The 7,313-nt window shown below is 37.7% G+C and overlaps 2 protein-coding genes across 15 annotated transcripts in view; one reads left to right on the top strand and one right to left on the bottom strand.

Moving 5' to 3' along the window:
- Positions 1-7,313, top strand: part of PDE6A (phosphodiesterase 6A) — a 123,816-nt gene that overhangs the window by 22,216 nt on the left and 94,287 nt on the right. The gene's annotated exons all lie outside the window — the stretch shown is intronic.
- Positions 1-7,313, bottom strand: part of SLC26A2 (solute carrier family 26 member 2) — an 84,428-nt gene that overhangs the window by 10,223 nt on the left and 66,892 nt on the right. For all 14 annotated transcript variants that reach the window (XR_006059794.2, XM_060415306.1, XM_042249372.2 and 11 more), the window contains one exon: positions 286-465. The gene's annotated coding sequence lies outside the window, so the exon portion shown is untranslated. The remainder of the gene's footprint in view (positions 1-285; positions 466-7,313) is intronic.

Raw genomic sequence — 7,313 nt, 5'->3', positions numbered from 1 at the left:
GTAAAATAATATTAAATAAAGGACTCAGGGAGTTTTCCATTTCAGAACTGACAAAAAGATAGGCCTTTGTGAGGTTCCATAAGCCTAATATTGCCAAGACGCCATAATCCAGGACCCATGACCCATTCAAGAACATAGTATTTGTAAAAGCAACCCACATTGATTTTGTTTAGGATAAAAGGACTATAGCTGGTCATCCCACTGAACAAGAGTAAAATAACAGTTACATTGATGGTCTTGTTAAATAAACAAGGAAGAAAAGAACAGATTTAGATGACTACTTACCCTGAGCAAGTCAATCAGATTGATGAAAACACACAGCAGCTCTTCATTCCTCAATGCAACTGGTCCATAACTTTCTTCTCACTTTCTACTTTCAGGCCAAGCTTGCTTGAGTGCATTCCCTATGTCATTCTATTTTGGAATAGCTCTTAGTGATTTCTGGGTCAGAAGGCTTTTCCAAACCTAAGGTATGCAAAAGAGGCATAAGAAAAACTAATAAAATTCAAATCTTGCCCTATATGACAGCTAGCTGGAAAGGAAAAGGTAAAAATTAATACTAGAAGTGTGACAGAGTAAGGAAATTGTCAGGAAGAACTGAGATGATATACGAAAAGTGAGAAACACAGTAACAGAGATAATGAATGCCTCCAACAGGACCATCAGACCTGACAAAGCGAAAGAAAGAATTGATGAAATTGAAGATAGGTCGATAGAAATTACCCAAACTAAAACAGAGAAAAACAGAATTTAAAAAAATCAAAAACAATAAGAGAACATTCAAGAGTGGTGGGGTGTAATAAATAACCAAATTTATGCATAATTAGAATCTCAAAAGGGGAAGACATAGAGTGGGTAGAAGGACTATTTGAAGACATAATAGTCAAGAATCTTCCAAAATTAATGACAGACACCAAACTACAGATCCAAGAATCTCAGAGGATACTAAGAAGGACAAATATAAAACGAAACCAAACAACACAGCACCACACACCTATAGAGATCGTATTCAAACTGCTGAAAACAAAGATAAAGATAAAATTCTGAAGACAGACAAAGGAAGGGGGAAAAAAAAAACATGCTAAATATAGGAACAAAGACATGAATTATAGCAGACTTCTCTTTGGAAACCATATAAGCCAGAAGATGCAGTGATACTTTTATCACAGAAACATAACTGTTAACCCAGAAAAAAAACATTTTTTGAAGGATAAAAAAGAAATAAAAACTTTCTCAGACAAACATGAAGAGAATTTACTGCCAGCAGACCAGCACTACTACTGCTACTACACACACATACACCAGACAAAAACTCAGGTGTGCACAATACACAACAAAGAAATAAAGTCTAGAAAATGGAACAAATGAAAATAAAATTTATTTTTAATTAGAACTCTTTAATTGCTTTAAAAGATAACTTCCTAAAGCAAAAATAGAAATGCATTTTGTTTATAGCATATGCAAAATAAAAAGCATAAGAGTACAAATTACGGTAGGCAGAATTAAGAATTCTAAGATCTTGTACTATAAATGAAGTAGTACAATACTATGAAGGAAGATGGATACTGTAAACTCAAGGGTAACCACTAAATTTTTTAAGATATAAATAATAAGCTACTTGTGGAGATAGCATAGAATCGTAAAAAATTCTCAATTAACCCAAATGAAAAATGAGACCCAAAACAGACAGAACACGTTGAAAATAGCTAGTAAGATGGTAGGATTTAATTCAAACATATAAAAAAATCACATTAAGTGTGAATAGTCTAGACATACCAATTAAATAGATTGCCAGATAAGATTTTAAAAGACCCAATTATATGCTGTCTATAAGAAACCCACTTTAAATATAAAGATACAGACTATAATAAAGTGAAATGACTTACAGTAATTCATATAGCTTGTAAGTAACTTAACCAGATAATAAAATCCAGATTTTAAGACTCTAATAGCTCTTTTTTTGAGCATGTTACTATCCATGTCACGAATTAGTTTTCTTTAGCCTCACTTATCTCTAAACACTTTAAAATTCAGGTACCCTACAGATCCCAGTTGCACCCACCTGCTACCCAGAATGCCCTAGCACTGACGCCAACAAGCTTGTGTCCAGCTCTCCTTTCTCTATAGCCATGGCCGTGGTCCTTTCCCATCGGCAGCTCTCAAAAACTGAGGTGGAGCTAAAACAGGTATTCACTCACAAGCAGTCCTAGAAGTGGAACTGACTTAGCCATCAGTTTGAATCCAAAAACTATCTATAGTCTTTTACTGATCCTAGTCACCCTCTAGAATCCTTCACAAAAACTGCTTTTTCCCCTTTTTTCAAGCCTATTTTAAACCCTCCCCCCAAAAAACTACATTAAAAATTATGTAAACTCTTAAACTAAATTGTAGGTATGACCTCTGTATGAATTAAGCTCCTTAAGAGCAAGTTCCATTCTGGTTCATCTTTGTATCCCCTACTGTGTCCAAGTGTATGCTTTCCAAAACATAATGAAATGAAAATATTTGCTAAATAAATAGCTGAAACACAGAAAAGGTAGTATGCAAAGCAGTATTTATTTTCAAGTGGAAATATCTACTGTCGAACACATTTTTCAAGTATCCTTTTTTTGCACAAAAATCCTCTCATTCCCTCAAACCTGTTACTGCTTAATTATAGTATTCACCAACTGCTTCATGAAAATTAAGAAGTTACAGTGTTTATCCTGAAATATAGTTGATAGCCAGACCCCCATTTTTAAAAAGTTAGAATACCTACTATATATTCCATGAAATTTAATAAAATAGGGTTCTCCTGTATCATCCAGGCTAATCTTTCCCTTTATCAACATTGATGTTTGAGAGTGAGGGATAAAAAAGGCTCAAAAGGAAAACGCTTGAAACTTTCACATTATCTTACAGGAACTGGAGAAAAATAACCAACAAAATATTTGATAAATACATTTATACATTCATATATTAAAGTATAATGGCAGTTCAGGCAACACAGAAAGAACATTTCTGTATTTCCTTCTTTGATCAGGCACATGAAGTTGTGACTACTTAGTTCTCTTTTCCTGGATGAAACAGCAGCCCTGGCACTGTTTTCCGTGTGAATTACTGATTCTGGGAAAGATTGAGGGCAGGAGGAGGAGGAGGCAACAGAGGGTGAGATAGCTGGATGGTAACACAGACTCAGTGGACATGAATCTGAGCAAACTCCGGGAGACAGTGAAGGACAGGCAAGCCTAGGTGCTGCAGACCATGGGGTCGCACAGAGTCAGACACAACTGAGTGACTGAACAACAGAGAGCACTGGATGAAAAGGGAGGGACATCCCTTCCATGTGAGCCTGACAGCAGTCGGCCAGCTTCTTTTTGGAATTTTGCAGATATAAGAGAAACAGTGTCTACTTTTTGGTTAGTAATTATAGCAAATTTTAACCAACAGTGTATATAAGACAGTTTTGCAATTTGTGAAATTGAAATGCCTTTTTGGAAGGCAATAGTCTTCAGAGACTGGTAGAGTCTCCCTCTGAAGCATAATGGTTCCATATTCATGCTTTGCTCTACTGTACTTTAGACTCTAACTGTATATTAGACAACTCCCTGTTAAATACACTCGAAGCTGCCAACTACTATGATCAGAGCATCTAAGCAGGGAAGAAATCTGCAAGAGATGAACAGTTTAGCAAGGCTTCAAGGGAACAACGTACCTACCTGGGCTCTGAAGTCTGGGTCAGAAATGAAAGAATGAAGACTTGGAAAATGGATGAGGGAGAAGAAAACACAAACAACAATAGTTCTGGGGTTGGAGGGAAAGAATGAAAAATTAGTATGATACGTTTAAACCACCAGGTGCATATGGAAGATCAGTGAGAGAGAAAGCGGCAAAGGTACTGAGGGGCAAAGGTATTGTGGGGCCTCAGTATGCCAGGTAAGAAAGGCAGACTTTCACGTGCAGACAGTGCACAAGCCCTGAAGGTTTTTGAGAAAATCACTTACTGTATCACTCATTTGATAATAATTATCTGTTATCTCATTACATCTTCTAGTCTTTTATGCTATTTAATTCTTTTTCAACTCAGTAATTAGTATTTTACTTTTCTGCCCTTTATGAATAAAAAGTAGTTTTAAGATTATTTAAAAACAAAAAAACTAAACTGTAAACAGGTAAAACCAAGACAGAGTTTCCATTTACACAGTTCCATCTGATCCTCTAGCTCACTGTTGTCAGATAAGTTCAGGGAAGATCATGACATTGTACAGCCTGGGAAGCTAAAAGGATGAGCTAAAGCTTTTGTATCCAGCTCCATCCCATCCATGAGTGCCTACAACCAGGATGGCTCAGCCCTGGCCACTGATCCAGCCCTCTGCCGCAGACTAAGAAGTTCAAATACTATGAGATGAAAATTCAGACCCGTCTTTGTTCTGTGGGCCTGCACCCCTGCTTGCTCCACAAATGTTCCTAAGTGTCAACAGCCTTCCAAGGATGGACTGGTTAACTTTCTATGTGAGCTCCTAGAGACTGAGTACGGGTCTCCTCATCTACTCCAAGCTAACCACTGTGCTAGACACAGTGCATCAGGACCTAGACTACAAATCTAGGGGTCGGTTTTGCTTTTGTTTACCCCCCACATACTCCTCCCCCCCACCCCCTCATCTGCTCTACCTTAAATATATCCATCCTCTCCCCACTGTCCAAAGTATCTGGAATCCAGTCACTTCTTACTTCTCTCCACCATCAGATCTCAACTGGGCTACTCCAACAGCTAATAATATCTAAACCCTGTCCAACTCTCCAACCTCATTTCCTACTGGCCTTCTTGCTGTTACTGGAACATGCCAACCACATGCCAAGTTGATTCCCTTATTAAGGTCTCTGCACTTGCTCAACTTCTCTGCCTGGAACAAACACACACTCAGATCTTGCAGGCCTTTTCTCATTCTTCAGGCCTCATTTCCATATAATGGCCTTCCTTGACCACACCAAATAATACTGCCACTCCTCTCAAAAATCCTTATCTGGCTTTATTTTCTTCACAGCACTTTCATAGACTTTTGCAATTATATTGTGCATTCATACTTTTAAAAAATATTATTTACAGTCTTTTTCATACCTACTGTATCCCCAGTAAGAACACACAGTAGCACATAGTAGGAGATCAATAAATTCATATGAAAATGGATAAGAAACCCAGTTTCTAACCACAATTAGTGGGTTAAGACAGATTTATAAACAGATAAACTATAACATTCTAAGTGCCATAACAGAGGTTTGCCACACTCTGAGATAGAGAATAGGCTGTAGGTCAATGTGAGGAAGTTGCAAAGTAGGTAAGAAAAGAAAAGAAACTCAGGCAAGTGGAAGGTCCCAGAAAAATCCAAGACCCAGAAAAAAGTCACCTAGCTTGTCAGATTTCTGGAGTGAAACTGCAGAAGGTAAGACTGGAGTGCAAGACGGGTCCTTATGTAATCCCAAGAAGCCTGGACTTCATCCTGTAAGCTATGGCAGACAAAGACATAAACTCCAAGACAGGGCAGGAAAGGAGGTTTGATGTTTCAGAGGTGCAACTAGACAAAAGATGATGCTTGTAGGAAATGGACACATCTAAGATGAATTCTGAGGTCGACCACAGAAAAGGATAGTACATGGGACTATCGAGGAGAGAATGGAAAGACAGGAAGCAACAAAAAGGTTGCCTTATATTTCATAGGTTTGAGATTTTTAGATATCCAAATAAGGATATCCAGTAAGCAATTAGGAATGGGCATTTGGGGGACTTTCCTGGTGGTTCAGTGGTTAGGACTCTGGCCTTCCACTACAGGGATCGTGCATTTGACCCCTGGTCAGGGAACTAAGATCACACACACTGCATGGTGTGGCAAAAACAAAAAGAAAGCAAGAAAAAAGAAACTGGGGATGTCAAGCATAGAAGAGAAGCCAAAATTGAAAAAAAAATAAATGAGGAGGGGAAGAGAACACAGATCATCAGCACATAAACAGAATCTCATTTATCTCTGGATTCTCATTGTTTGGATGTTCAATAAATGTCTGTTGAATATACATTTTATCTTTTCAACTAGATTAAAAATTATTCAAGGAGCTACTTTATGCTTTTTGTGAACTCTCACAATACCTTGCATAGAACTGGGCACCCAAGAGGCATGTACTAAGTTTTCTGTTGGATAGATTTTTTTTTTAATTATTTTAACAAAAAAAGTTTTTTCAAAAATAATTTTTAACTTTTAAAACTTGATTGTTTCTTTGAAACGTAATTGATGCATTGCATTGGGAATGTAAAATGGTAAAAACACTGCAGAAAACAGTTTGGTAGTTCCTCAAACAGTTACACAGAATTACTATATAACCCAACAATTCCACTCCTAGGTATATCCCCCAAAGAACTAAAAACAGGGACCAATTACCTGTACACAAAAGTTCACAACAGTATTAATCACAATAGTCAAAAGGCAGAAATAACCCAGGTATCTGTCAATAAATGAATGGGAAAAAAAACTATGGTCTAGGCCGCACAATGAAATATTACTTAGCCAATTAAAAGAAATAAAGCTCAGATACTCTTCATCTACAGCAGAGATGAGTGAAAGAAGCCAGACACAAAAGGACAAATATTATATAATTCCACTTATATACTTAATGCTACTGAACATTTAAGATGGTTAATAAGGCCAACGTTATGCTATATTTAATTTAATATATACAAAACCAGGAGCAAGCATAGAATTGCATCCTATACTATACATTAAATGATATAATATCACTTGAAGGCAAACTGTGATAGTTACAGATGCTATAAACTCTAAAGCAATCCCATTAATAACAAAAAGTTATGGCAAATGAACAATAGAGATAAAATGGGATCACAGAAAATACTAAATAATCCAAAAGAAGACAGAGAAGGGTGGACTTCTCTGGTGGTCCAGCAGTTAAGACTCCATGCATCCAGTGCAGGGGATGTGGGTTTAATCCCTGGTCAGGGAACTAATATCCCACATGCCACGTCGTCACAGGCAAAAAGAGAAAGACATAGCAGGGGATATAAACTGTTACTATATAAAATAACCTCAATCTTGGCCACCTCGTGCAAAGAGCTGACTCATTGGAAAAGACTCTGATGCTGGGAGGGATTGGGGGCAGGAGGAGAAGGGGATGACAGAGGATGAGATGGCTGGATGGCATCACTGACTCGATGGACCTGAGTCTGAGTGAACTCCAGGAGTTGGTGATGGACAGGGAGGCCTGGCGTGCTGCAATTCACGGAGTCGCAAAGAGTTGGACACGACTGAGCGACTGAAAACTGAACTGAACTA

Source organism: Ovis aries, chromosome 5 (genome assembly GCF_016772045.2).
Source record: "Ovis aries strain OAR_USU_Benz2616 breed Rambouillet chromosome 5, ARS-UI_Ramb_v3.0, whole genome shotgun sequence".
Taxonomy (NCBI): domain Eukaryota; kingdom Metazoa; phylum Chordata; class Mammalia; order Artiodactyla; family Bovidae; genus Ovis; species Ovis aries.
Note: the sequence above shows the minus strand (reverse complement) of the source record. Positions and strands in the feature narration are given on the sequence as shown.